Here is a 24,182-nt window from a genome sequence, read left to right as displayed (position 1 = left end):
CCTCTTTAACACATTCTTTGGCTCAGTATTTGTAAAGAGCAATGGATCACACCCAGTACTTCCTAGTCGAACCACAGACAAGTACAATGATCTAATACATATCGATTTTACAGAAGATATTGTTGAAAAAGCACTGCACAATCTAAAACCATCCCTATCTATTGGACCGACGGAATATGTGCCTACTTCTTAAAAAAGCTATCCACTGCCATAGCTGAACCTCTAAGCATAATCTTTGAAAAATCTTTCAGGAACAGCTCCTTGCCAAAACTATGGTCACAAGCCACGGTCATCCCCATCTTCAAAAAGGGAGACCTCAGCCTAGTTGAAAATTACAGACCAATCTCCTTATGCTGCATCACCTGTAAAGTCATGGAATCAATTATTAACCAATCCATTATCCTCCACTTAGAGACAAACTACCTAGTCTCTAATAAACAATTTGGTTTCAGAAAAAAAACTATCCTGTAATCTGCAACTCTTACACTGCAAAAACATATGGACTACACAACTTGATCAGGGTAAAGCAATAGATGCAATCTACATAGACTTCTGTAAAGCCTTTGATTCAGTGGTACACAACAACTACTCCTAAAACTAAAATCTTATGGTATCTCTGGACACCTACATAACTGGATAGAAACATTCCTGTCACACAGACAACAAATGGTCAAAATTGGGAGTGTCCTATCAAATTCTGTACCTGTCAACAGTGGTATCCCCCAAGGCAGTGTTTTAGGACCAAGTCTCTTCATACTCTACATAAATGACCTCTGTGATCATATCAAGAACAACTGCATTCTCTTTGCTGATGATGTAAAGCTGTTCAACACCACAGACAATACTACTACCCTCCAAAAAGACCTTGACTATGTATCAGAATGGTCAATCAAATGGCAACTTCAAATCTCAACAAATAAATGCTCTGTCTTACATATTGGCAGAAAAAAAATCAGAAAATAAAATACAAGCTAAATAGTCAAGACCTTGTTGAGGATCCAAATTTTGTCAAGGACCTTGGAGTACTCATCTCAAATGATCTAAGTGCTAGAGCCCACTGTAACTACATGGCCAAAAAGGCATAAAGAGTTGTTAATCTAATCCTACGTAACTTCTTCTCTGGTAATATCACACTACTAACTAGAGCATACAAAACATTTGCTAGACCTATACTTGAATAGCGCTCATCAGTCTGGAACCCATATCATGTATCTGATATTAACACAATTGAAAAAGTCCAGAAATATTTCATAAGAAGAGTTCTCCGCTCCTCTACTCATTGCAGAATACCTTATGCCACCAGACTTGAAACTCTAGACCTAGAAAACCTAGAACTACGCCGCCTCCGGTCTGATCTAAATATAGTATATAAAATCATACATTGCAATGTCCTACCTGCGAATGAATACTTCAGCTTCAATCATAACAATACAAGAGCACACAATAGATACAAACTCAAGGTTAACTGCACCAAACTTGACTGCAGAAAATATGACTTCAGCAACAGAGTGGTCAATGTTTGGAATACTCTCCCTGACCCTGTGGTTTCTTCCCCAAACCCCAAAAACTTTAACCTTAGACTGTCTACTATTGACCTCACCCCCTTCCTAAGAGGCCTGTAGGGGGCGTGCATAAGCGCACCAATCGTGCCTACCATCCCTGTCCTATTGTTTTTTTATTTTTCTTATAAGTATCTATCTCGTATTCAAAACTATATTTATTCTTATACCTGTACCTTGTAAGCGATTGACAAATCAAATAAAATGTAAAGGTAAAAAAAAATGTAAATGTAAATAATAAGCACTTCAGAGATTTTCCTCTCTGATCCACCAATTGTAGGATATTGCTGGAATTCTGAGGTGTTTAGATCTAATTAATTTTATCCTTCAGTGATTGTTCTCTATTACCAACAATGCAGTATTCTCTGGCACATTTGCACACTTGTATAACATCTCAAGACAGGACAAATCATACTAAACCTTACTTATACAATAATGTTGGTAAAGTCTCTTGGGTGCCTAGAAAAGACTATGACAGGTGGGATTATAGAGTAAAACAGGAAGAACAATAGATAAACACTGTCAGCTGGGTATTCTTGGCTTGGTTTGCAGAAGACAGCAGCTTGTAACAAAGCATGAGAGGCAGAAGTTCAAAATCTTCTGACACAATCTTGCAATCAAAGAAAGATTTGCTAGACTGCTTAAATTTGCATTTATGAAATCACACAGTCAGCAGTGAGATTACTTGGAGGGCAAGAGAAAGACCAAGATACAGGGTAGCAAGCAGCAGCTACACTAAGGGGAAAGCAGTTGTAGTGACTTAGAAATGATTACAGTTCCATTTCCTGTGAACCATCATCAAGGGATGGCTGGACAAAGACCATCCTGCTCTCCTGGATATTTTTTCACTCTCAGGCTCCTGCAAAAGGATTCATTACATCCCTAACGAAAGTACATGTGGAATCCATAATCACTTACATAGTTGCCACTGGCACAAAAAAGAGCCAGAGATCCCCAACTAAAGCCAGTACTTGGAAATGAACCCCAATGAACTCAATAGGGCCTATTATAAGTTACTATACTTAAGATTTGAAGGTTTGATTATTTTTGTCATGTTTAGACATGTGAGCACCTACATCACATCTTTAGCTGTATGTTCTCTAGATCAGGGGTCCCCAACCACCGGGCCGGGCGCTTCAGAGGCCAGGAAAAGCCCCCCCCCCTGCGCTTCCTGGGCGGGGAGCAGAGAGCGCGAGAGGGAACGAGGCGACCTGAGGGAGGGAGGAGGAGACACTGAGGGATGGGGCTGAGGGAGGCAGGGCCGGCGCCCTGAACTTGGTGGTCGGCAGGCGTCCCAACAGGAACAACATCAGAGCCTAGTCGGTAAGAACCGCCCCACCACGACTTCCCCCCTCCCCGGTCCTTGGAAAGTGTTTGCGACGGTCCCCGGGGCCCGCTCTAGATATCAACCAATGAGCATCATAGAGACATTTTACCAATGTACCAGGAACTCCCCATTTAGCAATTATAATCAGGATAAGAAATTTGGCCACTAAGTGAAGCAATTGCTAACTAAAACTACAACTGTGCTTGTAAATCTTACTTGAGCTTTGATTTGCCTTACAGACCTGCAAAGGTCATAACTGAGAAGATAGTTGCAAAAGTACTTTTTCTTCAGTGATGTATCTGCAAATAGTCACTGTAAAAGGAACTAAACAAAATAGCCTCACCCTCTATCCCCACTCCAATAATAACACTCTGGAATGAAGTGAAAATAGTTCATAGTCTTATCAAGATGAACATTTCCTTTCAACCATTCTATTTATAGCTAAATCCTGTTATGTTGTACCCATTATTATATAGATACTCTGAAAACAAAATAAGGCAAATTGTTCTCCTGGGCTTTTTTATTGTTAATCATATCATTTTATGATTCTGAAGAGAAAAAAAAATCTTCAATGACAGAACAGAGGCTGTGTTGAACTTAAAAAATAAAAATAAAAGGGGAAATCCATTTATAATAAATGTGAAAGCATGGATAATTGCAACGGAATACCCAAGATTGAATTTAACTAAGAGACAAAAGGAAATACACTGTGATCTTAGAAACACCCATAAATCTACTCATCTGTCTTTCAAGGCAGTGCAAAATTTAATGGGAAGCACAGGTTCGGATCTTTAGGAAAAGCTAAGTTTTGTCTTTGGAGTAATCCATCCAGTACTGCATCAAAAAGTTTTGTCTGATATATACAAAGCATAACATATAGAATGCTATTTAACTGGCACTCAGTGAAATGTGTGAGTGCAATTGACACTTGTGTAAGCTCTTTTTCTCCTAAATGAATAGCATTCCATTCACTCAGTGTAGTGAAAATCGCATGCATAACATTAGTTAAATTGTTCAGTTGCCTATAAGAACCTTGAAGGAAAATTTACCTGTCCTTTAAAGGATTTTTTTTAAAAAACCCTCAGTTTGAGTAGAACTTGCTGCTTCATTTCTTAGGCTCATTTTAGATATAGCAATGCAACGAACCCACTAATCTCCCAAGAAATCATGCTCCATTAGCGATGATTTCCCTTTCCCCCCCCACCAAAAAAAAAAAAAGACATTGAAAGCAGCTCACCAATGAGCAGGGCATACATTCCAGGACAATTTTCATTTATATTACTAGCACTCATGCATGAACCCAAACGAGCGCAGTTTGAGCCCTGGATTGAAAGAGGACTGACAGTTTGAACAGTTCCAAAAAGCAAAAAGAAAATGCTTGCACATTGCAAAGCAGAACTGTATTATAAAACTGTCATATTTTCATTACTGTCCTTCCTCTGACTGACCCATCACTTATTTTTTTCACACCGAGAGTAAAGTGGAAGCAATTAGATTTTAACGTCACCTCTTTGCCAATAAATTCTCCATGGTTCCACTCATTGTCTTGTCTGCTTACTCCAAATATAGTTACCTTTCCAATGCCTGCTAGTCAAAACCCACTTAGAGGAGAATCAAACTGAGCAACCTGCCTTGTGAATAAAAACAAGCACATCTTGGCATGTATTCCATCATCTAAGAAAGGCCTTTTTCTCTCTCTCTCTCTCTTTTTCTTCGGAGCCCTTCTGTTAATGCTCTTTGCTGTATTTCAGGAGGATGCCCCCAAATCAAAAGTATTTCAAAACTGGCCTCTTATGCAATATTTCCCTGAATTATTTCCCTAAGAGTCTTGCTTACCCAAAACACATACAACCTTAATGTGATTGAAAAGTTTCCTGCACTAGTCAGGTTTAGTTTGAAAAAAGTTCAGTAAATATGATAGCAGAACACAAAACAATGTGAGAAATCAATACAGATTGTGGAGATTGTGGAGAAACCAAAAGCTCTGGGTCGAAATGTAATTGCAGCTAAACTTATATATAGGGTTGTTTTTATTGCCATAAGACACCTACGTTTAGAAACTAAAAATGAATACAGGCAAGGATTGAAAGAGGGTTAAATTTATTTAGCTTATCAATTAAATCTGCAGAGGTGAGCTGCCTCTGTAGGATATTAATTCTTTAAGGACATGTAGCAATAGAAATAGCACTTAGACTTAGCACTCAAGTGTAGGATGACAATAAAGGTTTGTTCTTCAAGCTTGTATATACTTAGACTTATACACCACTTCCCAGTAATTTACAACCCTCTCTAAACGGTTTACAGATTTAGTCTATTGCCCCGAACAATCTGGGTTCTCATTTTACCGACCTTGGAAGGATGGAAGGCTGAGTCAATCTTGAGCCAGTCAGAATCGAATCCCTGGAGTGAGAAGGAGTTAGCTTGCAGTACTGCATTCTAACCACTGTGCCACCACAGTTCTGTGGGAGGAATTTACATCACTCCTTCACATGTTGCCATTGATGGGATCTTCCAACCTATTATTCATATATAAACACATCCTTCATTATTTTATAATCTTTTTAGAACTTACATTTGATTTTTTTTCTTTTGAGAATCTTTGAGCCTACTGTATCTTGACTCCAGAAACTTCATGGACAATTTACTGATAGCAAATCCCATACTATACACATGTATCATTCCTTGTACTGATCTCTCAATACCCTCAGTCTCTGCATTTATTTTTATAGGTGGCCCCAGTTCAAAAGGAGAAAATTTCCTTTACCTTATTTTTCAGTTTATATTTGATTTTTTTTAATTTCTATCGTATTTTGTTTTATCTGCCTTTTCTCTAAGCTAAGAAATCCCAGAGCTGTACTTTTTTCTCAAAAGGCAGCTACTACAACCATGTAAACATCTTAATTGCTTTCCTCCTTTTTTGGCACCTTTTCCAGCTCCGCAATAGCTTTTTCCAGTATAGTAATCACATCTGTACACAACACTCAAAATGTCTTACTATAGATTTATAAGATGGCATTACTGTACCACTGTTTTTTGTATGTTTGTTTGTTTTCAATTTCCTCTGCTGATCAGAGTAAATATGTAGACTTGGAAGAGAAGGAAAGGTAGGGAGAAGATATCAAATCCTATTCACTCTAAAGCAGGGCTGTCAAACTCTGGCCAACGGGCCAGATGCAACACACGCTGGCCATGCCCATGCCTGGTTTAGCAAAGGGGGGGAAAGTCCCAATACTTCATTTGACGCCACTGTGGCAATGTGGGTTTGACACCCCTGCTCTAAAGCAACAAGGTTGATTTCACATTGAGGATCAGTTGGATAATGGACATCTATCCAGAAAGGAGCAAAACAGAGGAAGTTCTTGAGCCTCTTTGGTTTTTGGAGTTCTTCATTATCCATGTCAACATTCTCAATGGGTTCATATATGTCCATAGGTCAATTCATTGTCCCAGCTTCTGTGTCAAAATGTATCTCTGTGCTGATCAAAAATAGCTTCTTGTGAAATTATTCCAGAGTACTTGACTGTATTTAAACTTTAATAATAATTTATTAAATTATTAATACACATACACACATTCTCTTTCTCTCCCTCCCTCTCTCTCATTATATTATATGTCTATGGAGATTCTCAATCATCCAGATCATGGTTGTCCCAAAGGGGTTTTCCAAAAACATTTCACTTCTCATCCAAGAAGCTTTTGGATGAGAAGTGAAATGTTTTCAGGGGGAAAAAGAACAAGAAAGTCCAGTTGCTTTTGGGAAAAGCACCTTTGGATCTCTCCTGTTATCTAAATAATAATGTATTGGGCCGAGAACCCCAAGTATAAGTTGATAGGATGAATTTAACTATTCAGCATGTACAAAAACTAGAGTTAGCCCCAAGCTGATTAGGGAATTCTGTGAATTGAAGTCCACTCATCTTAAAGTTGCCATGATTGAGAAACACTGCTCTGGATAGCATCCTTCTAACTGAACAACTGTCCCAACCTTAACCTGATCCATATTGCAGATCCACTATCCGACTCCATTATCACTCTTTCAACTAAGGTACAAACTAGAATGTAAATCATAGATCATAGAATCATAGGACTGGAAGGTACCTCAGAGGTTTTCTATCCAAGCCTCTGCTCAAGGCAGGAGTGTTACACCATCCCAGTCAAATGGTTGTCCAGTTTATTTGTGAAAATTGCCAGTGATGGAGCACCCACAATCTCAGGAAGCAAGCAATTTCATTAATTAATTGCTGTTACTGTCAGAAAATTTGTCCTTACTTCTAGGTTGTATCTCTCTTGGATAAGTTCAATCCATTATTTCTTGCCCTCTGATCCCCAGATAATATGTCAATCCCCTCTTTCTTTGTGATGGCCTCATGGACTGGATTCAGCATTTTATGCTACTGTCTAAGCTTGTGATCTACAAAAAAAGGATGGGAAAATAGCCTTCCAGGTGGTGATAACTGTAGTTCCCAGCATCCTTCACTGCTGGATCTGCTGGTTGGAGTTGCTGAGAATAGTAGTTTGTGTGGAGTATTGCCTATTCCTTCTGTAAACAGGAGCTTTAAATAATTTGATCCCCATTGTATACATTATTACTTTCCACAGAAAAATGGAATAAAGTTGATTTAATAAAAGGTTTTTGATCTGAAAATATAATTTAACTGTATTAACAGCAGGAGGGAAAGGTCTTTAATGTAAGGGAATGCTATAATGTGGTTTTTTTTTTGGAAGAGACACATCAAAACAAAATAACAACCATCAAACAAAATAAAATATACCAAACTTATTATAAGGCCATGTTACTGTAAATTACATAGAAAACATTGTAAAAACAATGAATACTCCAAATAACCATATAAAACACACATTTCTTTATTAATGTTCTACATGCGCTTTCCTTAACTTCTTTTTTTTTTTTTCATTTACTTTACATTTCTACCTCTTCTAAAAGTAATGCCAAAAGAAGATCAACAGGCTGCCAGCAGAAACTAACAGCATTTACATATCTATAAAATCAATGTACCATTTGAATGGTGGAGATCAGCAAAGCTAACATATGGAGCAAGAAAACTGTGGAATCCTGTCTGAATTTTTTTTAGAGGTGTCTCCTGCAGATGGCAGAAACCTTTAACAATCACAAAGTTGTGTGTGTGTGTGTTGCTCTGGGCAATTCATCCCACTCACTGTTACAGTTCCAAACTGCCAAGCCTCAGTGGATGACCTTATTCAGGATATGACATTCACTCTCTTATAGAGAGAGAGATACACACAGAGCATATGAATAAACAGCAAGATTTTCAGCAAAAGTTTGTCTCTAATTTCATATTGCTTTTTTAAATAAACCAAATACTCTTTTCTACATTTTAAATGGACAAGTTGTTTTGTGAACAATCTGTAAAGACATTGCATCAGATTTGAAATTGTTTCATCCAGTTGGAATTTGCTGGTTATGTTTATGAGATTCACAGTGAGTGACAAGCTGCTATCTTTCCCCCTGCTGCTGCTCTAGGTATCTATGGACCTTTCTCACAATAAGGCATAGCAAGTGAGTGAGATGAAATGAAGTGGGGCAAATGAAGTTCGCTGAAAACAAGCTTCTCCTTCTGGAAATAACACTTGCTGCCTGTATTGAGGAAAAGGAAAGTGGTACACTGGTACTCTCTCTGGGCTTTTTAACAGGCTGATAACCAGGTTCATAAAACAGAAGAATAATAATCCACAGCAGAGTAAAAAAAGTAGGCCAAGGCTTGTATATAAGGCTCAGACAGGAGAGGGAACATTCAAAGTCCAAAAGCAGAGTCAAGGTTTCAACAGAAAAGAATAAAGAATGTAAGCTGACATTGAAGGGGTAGCCCTGGTCAAGTTTGCCCTTCATACTGAATTTGCTTAGAAATGAATTAAACAAGCCAGAATGACTGAATTCACACAACATATTAAGGCAACATGAAACAAACTATATTTGGCTGTGTCCACACAACACACTAAACCACAATGTGAATCACATTTCAGAATGGTGCATTATTTAGATTTGGCTCATGTTATTAATTTACAAATTGGTATATTATCAAACTGAATAAAAAAATATTGTTCCATTAAGCATGAATAAAAACATCAAGCAAATGCAATCAGTTATTTCCAATGAATAACTTGTTACTGTATTTCTAAGCTTTCAGAATTGCACTTTGCAGACTAGTAAGAAACCAGCGCAAAGTCAAAACTTCCCAGTTTAAGTAGATTTTACACACAAAAAGGTCTTCACCATAAGGACTATCAGGTTTTTCTTGAAATGAACATTTCTAAACCAAGAAACTCACTGTGGTATACTACCTAGATCTCCTGTTGGTCAGGAGGAATGGTCAATGTCTTAAGTCAGTTGGGAGTAGAGACACCCCATGTCTTCTTAAGGGAAGCTTCAAAGTTCTCACATTACTCTTATTCAAGCACTTGATTTAACATTTGCAAATTTGTCTCACTGATTATATAAGTTGAAGATGAGGGATTTTCTGCACTTTTGAGACCTTTTCCAACTATTTTAAAGGAATAAAATTAAGAAATAGCCAACTGTCTCATAACACCAGAATGTGTAATTTTAGTATCTTAAAAGGCAGGTAAGAACATAAAGATGATATGTGTCTGTTTTATTGAAGGTATTAGTATAAAAAATGTAGTGAATACAGAGAGGAATCATTTTTAAAATGAAACAATCCATCCTGCCTGAGGGATAAACTGAGGATAGCTTCTGGAAGTACAATGTGGCAGTATGATATATGGTGCCTTCTTCTTAAAAAAAAGAAAAAACAGAATATAACTTCTCTACTTCCCTGCTCTCATAAACTGATTTTTGTTATGTATAGTATGTGGTACCGGTAAGTGATATTTGTTATCTATTATTACTAGAACATTAAATATTGGAATATTCTGAACATTGTAGTTTAAGTGGACAATTTTATTTTTCTGCTGTAGAACTATGATTATTTATGAGACTTTTATGCCACCTCAGTCAAGACCAAGTCTAAGCAGTGTATGGTCAACAGTATGCAAAAAAGAAGTCAGTACAGTAATGTTAATCAACATTAATATCCAACCATTGTGCCACCTTTCAGTTAAGCACAATTATATTTTCCCACAATCTTCCAGAATAACCCTATTTTTATAAAAGCGTAAGGAAGAAGCCATTCTCTCCTCTGTAATCAAGCTATTCTATAGAAGAGGATTACCCACAGAGAATGCATGCATCTACATCCACCACATCAAATATCTTAGTTAGTATGTAGCTCTCTGTGTACATACTTGGATGGTGGGATTCCAACTAGGATAGGTAATCTCAAAAATATCCAGTATCTTGAACTGAACTTCACTCAGAAACAAACAAACAACACAACACAACACAACAAATTAGCAGTTACAGGTCTGTTATCACAAAAGCAGCCAGATTCTAGCCCAGTTGAAATTCTGGGTTGATTAACAGCTCAATTCAGTTCCTTATATCCTTCCGGGCAATCTAATCTAGTCAAAAAAGACAACAGGCAACCTCTCAAGTTATAGAATTGACATCATAAAGGATACTGCAGGGCATATTTATTTAAAAGCTTCAAAAACCTCCTTGGTAACTCTATAAGACCACATCAAATGCTCAAAGTCTCCCAACTCAGCGCAAAACTGAATGAAATAAACATTACAAAACATACATGTGACTGACTTCTGTTTTCCACCCCATATTAACAAATATAGCATTTCTTTTTACAATTGTTCCTAATGTTTTCCCTTTGTAAGTGATCTGCCAGGTGACAATATTTATTTCAGACTTACAAGCTCATAGCTATGGGTCCAATCTCTAATTAGTTTGTCTATTAAACAGAATTTGTTTATTAAAATCTAGGCAAAGGTAGCCCAGACCAATGGTTTCATAATAGAGACAGTCCTCATTTAACAATTGCCTCAATTAACAACAGTTTACAGTTATAACAGTGATGAAAAAGTAAACTCTGTGACAAATCTTCAAATTTACAACCTTTGCAGATCAGTAAAGCAAAGGAAAACTCAAGTAAGATGGTAAGCACAGTTCATTTAGTGATTGCTTCGCTTAATGACTGATTGGTCCCAATTATGGTCACCAAACAAAAACCACTTGTAAAGACTTCACTGCTGCTTCTTTCTAAAGGGGCAATAGAGAAAAAACATTAATCCATATGCCATTTCCAACCCGGACAGCAAGGACAAAGGGAATCTTTGGTAGATTGCATCTTTCCAAGGGTTCTTAGACTCAGAATTGAAAAATATCCAACTGTATTACATGATTAATTCTAACGTTATTGTAGCCTATAATCTATTATCATTCACATTTAAAAGATGAGGAACTGAAGATAATGGAGAGAATGGATTTTTTCATAAGAATTTCTGATATGGTAAGAACCAGAGGTTCCAAAGGTTTGACTTTGAAACATCTTGCATCAATTCTAAGAACTAGTAAAAATAGTAAATTGATTTTATAATTAGTTTGAAGAACTGATTGTGATATAGACATGGGTATAAATGGCCTTTCAAAACTCTGTCCAATTTTGGGGTAGAAGAATTAGCTGAATAGTTTCTCCAAAAGAAGTTGTTTAATCTCTCCTGAAATCACTAATCAGAGTATGATGCCTTTCTATCTCCCCACTAAATTAATCAAATTAATCTTTAAAATACCCAATCCGATTTTGCTTGGTACATTCTAACTGAATAATACATCTAAAACAATTAAATACATAGTTAAGCAATAGATTTAAATATTAAAAACAAAATACTATAATGAAAGTTTTATAATAACATCAATACCATAATCTTAATAAACTCTTTAATTAAAGTTTAATATTCTAAATCTCCCCTCATATTATATTTTCAAACCAATCATTATTAGCATTCCAACATTTTAATCTCTTATCAACTCTCAAGCCATTTAAATTTTCTATTTCTGATACAATACTACAATATCATCTTATGTACCTTGCAAAATCTCTTTGAAGAAATTATACTTATCCTTTATCCCTAAAAAAAATTCTTTTTTCTCATTTAATTTCAAAACTTTGTAGCTTTTCTCCACCTTTTCCCTTTCTTTCTTCCCCCAACAAACCTTTCTAGCCCCCCTTCTTCTAGCCTCTGCCTTACTGGCTTCCCTTCTCTGTCGTATTCCTCTTCCCTTTTGTTTACCATCCTTATATTGATTTTGCACCTTGTTTTTCCCTTTCTTAAATGTTTTTTTAAATCTTAAGTCCTTTATTTCTCTTCTTTTTCCTCTTCCTTCCCTCTTGGTCGAGTTCTGAGAGTTATTAAAGATGGCTTCCTCTTTTTGTTCTTCTTCTGCTGTCTTCATCTGTTGCAATGTTTGTTGATAGTTAATAAGCGCCATTTCTAAGAAAAGGAAGGCTTCTTTCAAACCAGCTTTACCATTTTGTTTTGCTTGCTCATAATCTTTTCTCAGTTCCTCGATAGAAGAAGCCATTATAAATCTTTTCTTTTCTTTTCTCTTACAACAGCCAGAATATTCCAAAGGAAAAATAAGACAATCCCAAAGTTCTCAGTCAGTCCAAACCAAGACAGAGTTCCCACTCTCTCCTCCTGGGGTAGTATCAATTAAAGAAAAAGAAAGTCCAAATCTGTTTCTTAAAATCTTATTGCAATATATTTTAGTCTTTCAATCCTTAAGGCATCTCCTCCAACAAGGTCTTATCATACAATTTTTTTTTTTTTAGTCCTCTCTTTTCCCACTCACCGCTTAGAGCCAGTTTTCACCTAAAAAAAATAGGTTTCTTAATGTTCACTTTTTATTCCGTAAAAAAAGAGGGTAAGCTATCCTTTCAGCACCATTAAACTGCCGCTTTTTTCCTCTTCTCGAAGGTATCATTCAGAAAGTCATACTTTTCAGGAATTTTGTTAAATATGTCTTAGAGTCCTAGGAACCAAGAAAGACTTTCTCCTCTCAAGCACTTTCTCCACTTCCTCCTGCGCATTCTTACCCGGCTGCCAGCTTCTTTGTGGCGGCCATTACGGACCGCCGCTGCACCGTCCTGGGAAAAGGGGGTTCTGCCGGCCGGGGAGGGGGTCTGCAACACCCCAAACCCTTCTCCGGATCCCCCTACCTTCAGCTGCCCCTGCAGGGCAGCCTAGCTCCGTATCCGTCCGGATCGGAGCCCCAAAAACGGCTAGCGCGGCAGGGATCGCGCAGCTTCGCAAATCCCTGCCGCTCGCGAAGCCGACAAACCGGAAGTTTGTTTATAGAATGAGAATAATGGTAACTAAGTCAGAAAGAAGTAGATGAAATAATAATAATAAAATTGAATAAGAGTAAAGAGAAATAAAGGGAAATTGGATAAGAGGTTTTTGTATGTTTATATGGAAATGGTTTAAAACAGAATTATAGTTTATCTGACTTGTTAAATTTATAATGGAAAAAGGTTTAAACATGTAATGGATAATGATGACTTGTGTGTTTTGAAAATTAATAAAACTTGTTTTTTTTAAAAAAAAAGAAGTTGTTTAATCATTTATTTCCCTTTTTGATGACAATAGCATGATTAAGAAAAAAAGAGAAGTAGTGATATACTATTTCTATGCCCCATTGGATCATTGTTTCAGAGGTAGTTCTTTACTTGGAGAAACAGAATGACCCCAGATGGGCAACAAGGCAATGGGAGCAGGAGTGAATTCCAACTTCCTGCCAGCTTCCTTATGGGAAGATGTCAGGGAGCATTGCAACTCCTTCCTTCCTTCCTTCCTTCCTTCCTTCCTTCCTTCCTTCCTTCCTTCCTTCCTTCCTTCCCATCCTCCCTCCCTCTGCTTGTGGGAAGCTTGCATGGAAGTGAGGAAGCCTGCAAGAAGTTGCAAATCCAAAGCCAACAGGCAGCTAAGTGGTTGCTGTCAGGTGGAGGATAGAGTGAGGAGGTGCATGGGGTGTGGGTCAAGAATAGTATGTGGGGATGTTGTGAGAGACGCCACATGGATTGGGAAGGGTATGTGGATGTGCACTAATGATGCTAAGCAGATCAGGGAGAGCATGGTGTAGATTGGGAAGGGTGCCCTAGGTTGTACAAAAGGTGCTGTGTAGGTCAGGGAGGATGTGAGGGGGTATGGCAGAAGTCAAGAAGCATGCCATAGAGATGTCTGTGGGGGTGATAGTATGGGTTTGGAGGGTCCATGGGTTAGGGTTAGGATTATGCTTGAGCTTGAGAGTGTGCAAGAGGTGCCATGCAGTTGAGGAATCCTGCACAGTGGGAGTGTAGGTTGAGAAGCATGTATGTGCATGTGGGTCCCCAAGAGGTGCTGTGTGGGTCAAGGAAAGTGCATGTGGAAGAGTTCTCCAGTCCAACAGCAGCCAGTAGCACCGAACAGCCCCAAATTTCATTCCCTTTAGCGTCATGGGTCCCAGACTTTAAATCCCCATTCTGTAAGGTAGCTCATTTGATTCAAAAAATGTTACCCTATGATACACTGTTTGCCCATTAAAAGGTCATGATGAGAATTTTACAATTATTAATAGGGTCCTTTGAGATTTAACTGAAGCAAGGGAGATTCTAGACTGTTAAGGGGACTATTCTATAATGGAAGATAGACACTAATTGGGCACTTTGGATCCAAAGATGTTTCAAAAACATTACATTCTTCTCAGAATAATTTTTCTGAAATACTCTTCTTGGAAAGAATTTCAACAAACGGATAGGGGAAAATGTAGAAGAATTTCTGTCTGACAGAAAACTCATCTCAAATTATGAGTGAATATTCATCAGACTGAACAGTCTCGCTAACCCAAAGGAATTAATTCATGATATATTCTCATTTTAAAAAAACATTTTAATGCAGTTAGCAGTAATATCAGTTATACTAATTTTAAAAATGCAAAATTATATGGAAAAGGATCTAGCTATTGGCCAAATTATGTCGGTCAGCAGAACAGATTCCTCATCTCCTCTGCATTTCTGTTTGGGAGAGAGAGGATTTTCCAGCAAGTTACCCTGACAGTGGCAATTATAGAGTTCAAATTTCTCTCTGATAATGAACTCCAGAGTGTCTTAGATGTGTTCAGACACTGGGATGGGCAATTCTGTTCTCCATAGACGTAGACCAATCTCAGAAGAGGCTATTCTGCTTGACCTTCAGGTGGACTTCCTTATTTTGACACTGTTCAAAACTGTTTTATTTCCCTGTTAAACTTCCTTTCTTTTTCCCCTGGAAACTTAATGTGATCAACATGGTAGGAGCCAATCTATATGAGATAATATTGCATCAGTGCTTAACTGCAAATATTGCTGAGACACTCATTTGCTTTCAGACAGTAGCCAGATGCTCTTTTCTCTGGAGGGAAACCGACAGCCCTGATGGGTGTCAGTTAATAACTAAATACAGAGGCTGTTGTTCTTAGGGAGAAATAACAAATGGGATACTTGCCATCTGCCCTATTTAACTCAGCAGTCATTTCATTCCACTTTTTGTTCCAAAGCCCATCCTCTTTAAACACTTCACTCCCTATACATCTGCAGAGTGGATGGCTGGTACTAGCTGCACAAAAGATTTTTTAAAAATTGGACTTCCGGTTTGTTCCTCGTTGGAGCGGAATCTGCAATAGTGCGTGGTTTCACCCGAGCTCACTTGCTGGAGGGTCCCGATCGGGACCAGAACCACCCTGGTGGGGTGGTGAAGAAGGGGGAAATTGCCTGGAGGGTTGAGGGGAGTCGCAACTCCTCTCCCTGACAGGAAAACCCCTCCCAAATGCAAGCTGCAGTGGTGGTCCTAAAATGGCCACCACAAAGACAAAGAACACTTCAGGAAACTAAGTTTTGTGCTGGAGCAGAGAAGTAGCGAGCAGAGTGTGAACCAGGCAAAGGACATCACTTTTGAGGTACCCCGGTATTAAAATAAAGGGCGATTTTGGAGGGAAGTGTGTGGAAGCGGCAATCAGAGAAAGTGAGAAAGAAATTGGGATCCTATAAAACTTGGATTGGATTAATTTGGAGGAGAAAATTTAAAGGAAAATACTTTAACACAAGAAAGGTTTAGAAATTAAACTGGATAACTATTGAATTATGGGCACTTAAAGGGCAAAATTAAATGTTGAAATTGAGTATGTTGAAAAGAAAAGAAATAATAGCTAATGATTGAAATTAGCGAACTTAATAAAAGTATTATATTCAATAAAGAAAGTTAAAGGTAAAAAGACTCAAGAGCACCACCTGATGGTACAGGAAAACTTCAGTACATTTTTAAAAGTGTCTGGTCTTCTCAAGAGTCTGGATTTTGGAACTTAAAAGAAAATAAAAGAAACTTTATTATTGTTATAGAACCATCTGAACAAAGACTCAAGGGTATAGATTGTTGAAAATAAATTCAAAAGATATTGGCTGAAATAATATACTGGACTCTGGGATTGAATATATCTAATATTAATATCTATTAAAGAAGAGGATTTTAACTATTAAGGAAGAGGAAAGAAAAGGAAAAAAAGGAGAAGATATAATGGAGAAACTATTTGTTGATATAAGATTGAATTTACAAGAGTCAAGATTGGATTTGCAAGATATAAGGCACATGATAAAAATTAAATTAGAAATGCACAATTATGTACTACAGAAATTAGAAATGGTGACTCAGCATACACAAGAACAAAATAAACCAGAGGGGGAGGAGTTCTATAAAGAAGAAGCAAACACTGAAGGACAAAACAAACAATTATTTAAGCGGGGGGGGAGGAATTAGAATTAAACATTTGTGGTCTGATGGGATGATAAAAGGGAGAATGGTTTGGAAAATGGATAAAAGGAGAGGGAAAAAGGAGAAAAAGGAAGGGCAAAAGAAAAATCAAAAGAGGGAGAGAGAAAAGTTTAATAACTGGAATGAGAAATGGAGGGAAATAAGAATGGGGAAAAAGGGAATTAAGAGAAAGGACCAGAAAACAAAGAGGAATAGGAAACAAACAAGGATGAAAAGAAAGTACATTGTCCAAAGACTGAGAGATAATGGGTGAAAAAAAAAGGATAAGGAAGGAGATTCTGCAAGGTAATATGTTGTGATATATAAGAATATATTGAAAATAGTATTTTGTAATGCATAGATGATTCATAAGGTGTTTGAGAAAATATAATGCGGAATCTGAGAAAAATATATATATTTGTGTTATATACTAGATAGGGAGATTGATATTAAGGTAGAATGAAGGTGGTTAGCTTGAATTATTAACCAGAGGGGACAATTATATTTACAGATAAGGATTGATAAAATGACAAATATGATAAAAAAAGTAATATGAGAAATGACAACAGAAATGAGATGAGAATTTTAGATAACATTGTAAAATAAGATATGAGAATGTATTAATATAACATGAATTGGAATTGGATAAGGTAAGCTTAATATTTAACAATAAGGATGATGCAATATGAAACTAAGCAAATATAATGAACAGTTAGCTATGGTCATGTTTGTATTGAGATGTGAAACTTGGAACCAACATGCTTGCCAAATGAGAATTTTTTATTTTAAAAAATAAAATAAAAGCAGGGAGAAAATTGAATAATGGAATTACTAGGTATGTTTAACTGATATGGTGGTAGGCATTTGGAGAGAGTTTTGAAAGGTTGAAAATAAGCATTGAAGGATTATGAATTAATGTGAAATATATGCATTGAGAGACATGATTGGTATTATTAATTTTGCCTATACTAGAATGTATGATATATTGATGCCATACTGTTAATGTATTGTTTTGCATATGCAGATTGAAATTAAAAAAATTGGAGGAAAAAGATTTTTTTTTTAAAATAGGCAGAATGCAGATGTTGCTCAGTCTACTTGTACGTTCTTTTTCCTCTTCCTTTGACACAGTGGTTGGCTTCAGATTTATTGGAGTTGTCAGAATACTGTGAATATTGCAGTATTTCCTGATATTCAGGTAAATTCTGTGGAAAGTCAAAAGCAGCAGGCAGGGTAGTAGAGTGGAAGGACAAAAAGGAAGAAACAACATCAGAAAAGAACATAAGAACTTCAAATAGGAGCTGTGATTTGTTATCAGACAGTTTGTTCAGCTACAATGATCAGAATCAGACTGGGATTGCAGTGCACTTACACTGTGACTCATTGTTCATAATTGGCTGACAGGCTACTGGAAATTGATGGCCGCACAGATATTTGGAAGTAAGGAGGATTGCACCCTCTGGACCCTTTACAGGTGTTTAATGGTGGGTTTCCCTAACAAATAACAAGGAGAGCATGCAAAAGTATTTTTCTTTGTTAAAAATACTTACTAGCTGTAGTTACAAGTCAATTTGCCCAACTAATATTTTCCCTAATATTGTTGGAAAATTACTGTGTGTAATTTCCAGTTTAATTTGTGCCAAGTAGTTTCCCAATCAATCCCTACCTCCAGATCACAGCAAGCACACAAATCATTCAGTTCAGCTAGCAAAAAATACAACTTGAGGTTTATTTATTTAGTTGGCAAAAGGGGATTGAAAACAATAGAAAAGCAGCGAGATAAACAAGAAATAAAAGAGCAGTTTGTTAATATCAACAATCTACGGTATATCTATTTATATATCAAAAAGGCACAGAACTTCCCAATATGAACACAATACAGTGTTTGATTAGCATTAGCCCCAGTGAGAGTGAATAGTCTTTGGTCATTCCAAACTTTTTAAATTTATTCTTTTATTACCTTGAAAAGTGGGCAAGTAGGGCTGTAAGCGCCAGCGCCCACCACTCATCTGAGTCAGGCTGCGCATGCATGCACGTGAGCTGGCAAGCTGCTTAGGTGGCCTGATTGAAAATAGGCCCCTGCTATAAACCACTAAATCTAAGTGCTATATGTTTCTAATATATTTATATATGTGTCATATATTTAAGCTACTGCATTTTGTATAAATGAGTCCCATATTTCATATTTGTCCATACGAAGTCTTTGTCCATAGAAAATCCACTCATAGGCAAGTACAATCAAGTCTTCAATCCACTGTGTGAAAGGAGCCATACATTAATCTTTTCAGTGCTGAAATATCAGTCTTTTGACCATGGTAAGAACACGGAAAATCCATTTATGCTGTCCAGTTGTCAAATTCCAAGAATATATACACTGGGAGTATATAGGTCAAAATAACGTTATCATATGAAAAATTCCCAGTTTAACTCTTCTATGTACAAAGCAGTAGCAGATGAAAACTAGGGCTTCTCTTCCTGCACCAATAAAGAAAGCTGGAAGCATATGCAACAATATACATATGTGTGCATTGAAAACAATAAGGGAAATGATACCGGGGGGGCGGGGGGGGACAGCAGCAGCAACCTCAAATCTACATGTGACATGGCCTCTATGCAGATTTAGGGAGAAGGCACCAGTTTAAATTATTGTTTTTTTCCATGTTGCACTGCTAACTGCTCTCCAGTTTAATAGCAAATCCACGATCACCCAGCAAGGCTCTTTGGGATGGATGTTAGTATAATATTCTTAATCCACTGTTAAGACAATTTCTCAACCTAATATAATGACTTACCCTCAGACAGCTAAACTAATGTAAGCAAAGAAAATATTTTCTTATGCTTTCCTGAATGTGGCCTGCAATAGAAAGAAACATTGCTGCCTTCCTAAGGAATAAAACTGGAGAAATGGAAATAAGGTACACTGTTTAGCCAAACGTAAACACTTGTAATGCTCAGCAGGATCTGTCAATGAGATGTGGTATGAGGTTCTAGTATGCACCCTGGTAATACTGTCATTTATGCAATATAAGATATTATGGATTCAAAGTGCTGCTTAATCATGATTAAATTATGTATGTTTATAAAATAGTGATGAAATTTACAGGACATGACAGCACACTTGAAAGGTATTAAATTAAATTGCCCAGCTCACAATCAATTTAATACATCTTGAACCTTTATCACCAGTGCTCTAACAGGAGAAGCATGAACTGTTTCTTCCTTGAGAACTGCTCAAAGGTATTTATCAATGACTTGCACACCTGCATAAGAATCATTTTCCTCAATCTTGATGTTCTTCTATTCCATTAGAATAAAAAACCAGCAATTATTTTTTAGAGGGGAGGAAACAAGCCATAGTTCCAGAGATGAAAGATGTTTTCAAGGATAAACAATAGGAAAGACCATAAATGTTTAATTTTTAACAAAATTTGGGAGGTAAACAGCAAGATACCCCGATGTGCTCTGTTCAGAGACACTGTGTTTCACATATTCATTGATACCCTGAAGGAATACGGAGAGCTACTGCATAGCTCTTACTGCATAAGTGGCAGATTAGGCAAAATTATTCAAGATAATGACTACCGCAGACTAGCATTGTTAAAGATTTCTAATGCAATGGCAGTTTAAAATAAATGTGGTAGAATTTAGTAATTTCTACTGTACAGATGGGGTTCTAACTGTGTTGCATGTACTGCTAACTCCGGCTAGCTGTTGAGTTTCTCCATTGTGACTATCTTGTTGGACAGATCTTGATGTAACTCAGCTACCCAAAGGACAAACAGAATTGGAGGACGTATATATATATATACAGACGAACACTATACAGAAGCCTGATGATGGCAGATGAGATTCTGCTGAAACGTTGCTACAACTTTAAAAGAACAACTACAATGACGTGGGAAAATACCCGAACAAAGCCGAATGCCATACATGTAAGTACCCGTGAAAACTTAAGAATATATATATATATATCTGTCTTTTCGGGGGGTGACTTAATTCACACACCCCTTGCATCTTTGGGCAGGCGAGCGGCAACGGCTTGGATGTTGACCTCAGCGTTGGAGGGGCACTTTGTATCAGGGTCAACGCAGGCAGCACCATATCCGGGTGTGCAACAAAAGTACTTCCTAACAGCAAGCCCCCTGCCATTCCTCCCCCATTTCGCATGTTTAAATATAGGCCTTAATTTGGGGGGAGGGGCTTAATTTCATTTCATGCCTATAAAACATGCTGGGACTTCCTATTGGGGAAGGCCATATTGTTGGAGAAACAGGGTGTATATATATATATATATATATATATATATATATATATATATATATATATATATATATATATATATGGATCTTTGGTTATTCGGGTTTTCTCCGCGTAAGATTCAAAGTATCTAGGCAACGTTTCGGCAGGTCCCACTCGCCATCTTCAGGCTGGTGCTTTCGGCTTAGTGCCAGTGCAAGCAGTGTGTGACCGGAGCTGCCATCTCTCTATATATACAAGTGGTGGGGGATGGTGTGCTGGGCTGGTTGGCTGTGCTGCAGCCTCTTGATTGGTTGATGGAGTTGATGTTGGTATAATGGGCTGTATACAGCATGAATAAAAGAGATGACACCTCCCGCTTACCAGCCATTTGGAAACCCGCCCTCATGAACAGACGAGTACCCAACATGATAAATGACACCAGACCCACACCCATGAGGGCCACACAAGATGCCACCACCACACTTCCACGTAAAAATCAGACTCACACCCACACAGAAGATGAGACACGACCACAGACCAGAAGCCGCACTGCAGCTGCATCACTACCCACTTCAAACTCCTCTGAACCATACATGAAGCGAACTGACCCCCACCATGAAGATGTGGCACGACCACGAACTCGAAGCCAAACGAACACAGACCCAGACCCCAAACTCAAAGCCATATTAAAAACCCAAAATGCTACATCACAGCCACCCACTCAGGACATCACATCAGAAAACTCAAGAAATTACACCTCAAGAACTCAAGAAGTCACAACACAGCAAATGACCCAGGATATCACAGCACAAGACCAAGGATACCACAGCAATAAATCTCACAAGGTCATCACACAACCCATTACCCAAGCTGTTACTACACAGGAGGCTAATCGAAAAGAGATCAAAACACAAACGACCCAGGAGATTACAACGCAAGACCCAGGATACCACAACAAAAGAACTCACAAGCCCATCACACAACCCATTACCCAAGCCGTTAAAACACAAGAGGCTAACGACCCAGGAGATGACAGCACAAGATCCAGGATATCTCTACAACAAAAGACCATTACACAGCCCATTATACCAACATCAACTCCATCAACCAATCAAGAGGCTGCAGCACAGCCAACTAGCCCAGCACACCATCCCCCACCACTTGTATAGAGAGAGAGATGGCAGCTCCGGTCACACACTGCTTGCACTGGCACTAAGCCGAAAGCACCAGCCTGAAGATGGCGAGTGGGACCTCGCCAAACGCGTTGCCTAGATACTTTGAATCTTACGCGGAGAAAACCCGAATAACCAAAGATCCACATACAAATACCCATGAGAACCTCAGAAAACATATATATATATATATATATATATATATATATATATATATATATATATATATATATATATATATATATATATATTTGTTTTCTTAAGTTTTCATGGGTACTTACATGTCTTACATAGCTGAAGGCCATACATATATATATATATATATATATATATATATATATATATATATATATATATATGACATGACCTTATACATCTGCTTAATAGTTATTTCAAGTATGTATACAAACATATAGTTGAATATTCTCTAAGTAAAACAAGGTATAAAATCTACTCAATAGCTGATATTTCTCAATAACTGAAGAAGAATGGAAGTAAAGGATTTGTTTTTTAAAATACCTATGTATGACTTGGAAGGAAATATTGTAGAGACAAGGACCCAAATAGGCATTTTTTTGTTTTTACTTTCTAAAGCTACTATATTTTTCCTGCAGCTGGAGACAACTGTCACCTGCAACTCACTGATGAAAAGACATCTTGATGTTGTTGATTTGTCTTCTCCTAATAGTTTACTGTTATTTTCTTTCCAAAGTTGGGAAAGTTTTGCTGAGCAAAGAAACAATCACATCACATGCTTTGTTCATTCTCCTAATGTCAAAACATAACCATGTAAAGCAATTCACAAGCCTCTGGAGATCAAGCAAAGCAGAAGGGCTATCAGATCCTTTTAAAGAAAAATATTGTGGGAACAATTGACATAGCAGATTCAAAGGTGAAAGATATTCAAATCACTTGGAAATATGCAAAATAGAAAATACACAGTATAGATCACGGGTGTCAAAATGGCAGCCCACGGGCTGAATATGTCATGCACAGGCCACATCCATTCCAGCTCTGCAAAGTGAAGAACATCGCAAAATGCCACGTGATGGCATGAGTTTGACACTTGTAGTATAGATAAACTATTGTAATGGGGGGGGCGGGAAATCAGCATAGATATGGAAATACATATGAGGATGGCATTCTGAGACCTTACCAATTTCTATGCTTTAATTTTTTTTGTTGGAAAAGTCATATACATCATTTCAAGTGAAACAGTAAAACAAGGATGATTGTAACTTACTCTAAAAAATCTTGTTACATTAAGAAGATATAGCGCAGAAAGCCATTCCTCCCATTATTATTTTTTAGGGAAGGTATGGAGGAATAGAGGCAAACAGTGATCCCAAATTATGAACTTCTTATAGATTATTTAATAATAATTACTGAATCCTAATGATATTCATCCCAAAGAACAAAAACACTTCAAAATTATTGAGCTAAGATAAGATATGTTATGTGACTAAGATTGATCTCTTGGACAATATGACAACAGCAGGAATACAATTAACTACCAGTAACTTTTTTTTCTGTTACAGATCAATAGTGGTATTTTTTAATGAAGAATTGTAGCTTTTCCCTGGTGTGTTTTCAATGATTAATGTATGTTTAAGCCATGGACTTCATAAATGTTCTAGAATTAGGTGAACACTGAGATGACCAAGTCTGCTGAGCTCAGAACTAGAATCTTGGGGAGGGGAATTCACCAAATTAGAAAAATAGCCATTAAAATGGATAATTCAATTCAATATAAGCCTTGTCCAAAAGCCACTTTTATACTAACAGAGCAAATTTTAGTTTAATTTGATATTTTTAATTATATTGTATCTGTGTTCATTTATATATTCTAAAAGACATGTTCTTCACTTATCAAGTGATAATTTTACTTGCATAAATTCACTTTATGCAATGTTTACCAGAAAGCAGAAATACCACAAAAATAGAACTAATTGTAAATTCTTTTGATGCTGTTGAAGAAGTCGTTAAAAAAAAATAATGAAATACAAAAAGTAATCAAACAAAAAGAAAACACAAATTTATAAAGAGGGAAAAGCTACACAAATAAATATACAAGACATATATTTACAAACATACATATAACAATATATTGGTCCCATGATTTATTACAGTCATCCACAGCTGATCTATATTTATTCACTTATTTATGAAATGTAT

General features: G+C 37.1%; 1 protein-coding gene across 3 annotated transcripts in view; it reads right to left on the bottom strand.

Annotated features, from left to right (window-relative positions):
* The window catches only part of GALNT14 (polypeptide N-acetylgalactosaminyltransferase 14), a 306,041-nt gene that overhangs the window by 140,322 nt on the left and 141,537 nt on the right, over window positions 1-24,182 (bottom strand). The gene's annotated exons all lie outside the window — the stretch shown is intronic.

This window comes from Notechis scutatus, chromosome 1 (assembly GCF_049901735.1).
Source record: "Notechis scutatus isolate UNSWTSFEM ecotype Mainland chromosome 1, rNotScu1.2, whole genome shotgun sequence".
Classification (NCBI taxonomy): domain Eukaryota; kingdom Metazoa; phylum Chordata; class Lepidosauria; order Squamata; family Elapidae; genus Notechis; species Notechis scutatus.
The sequence above is the reverse complement of the archived record's forward strand: the minus strand, read 5'-3'. Positions and strand labels throughout refer to the sequence as shown.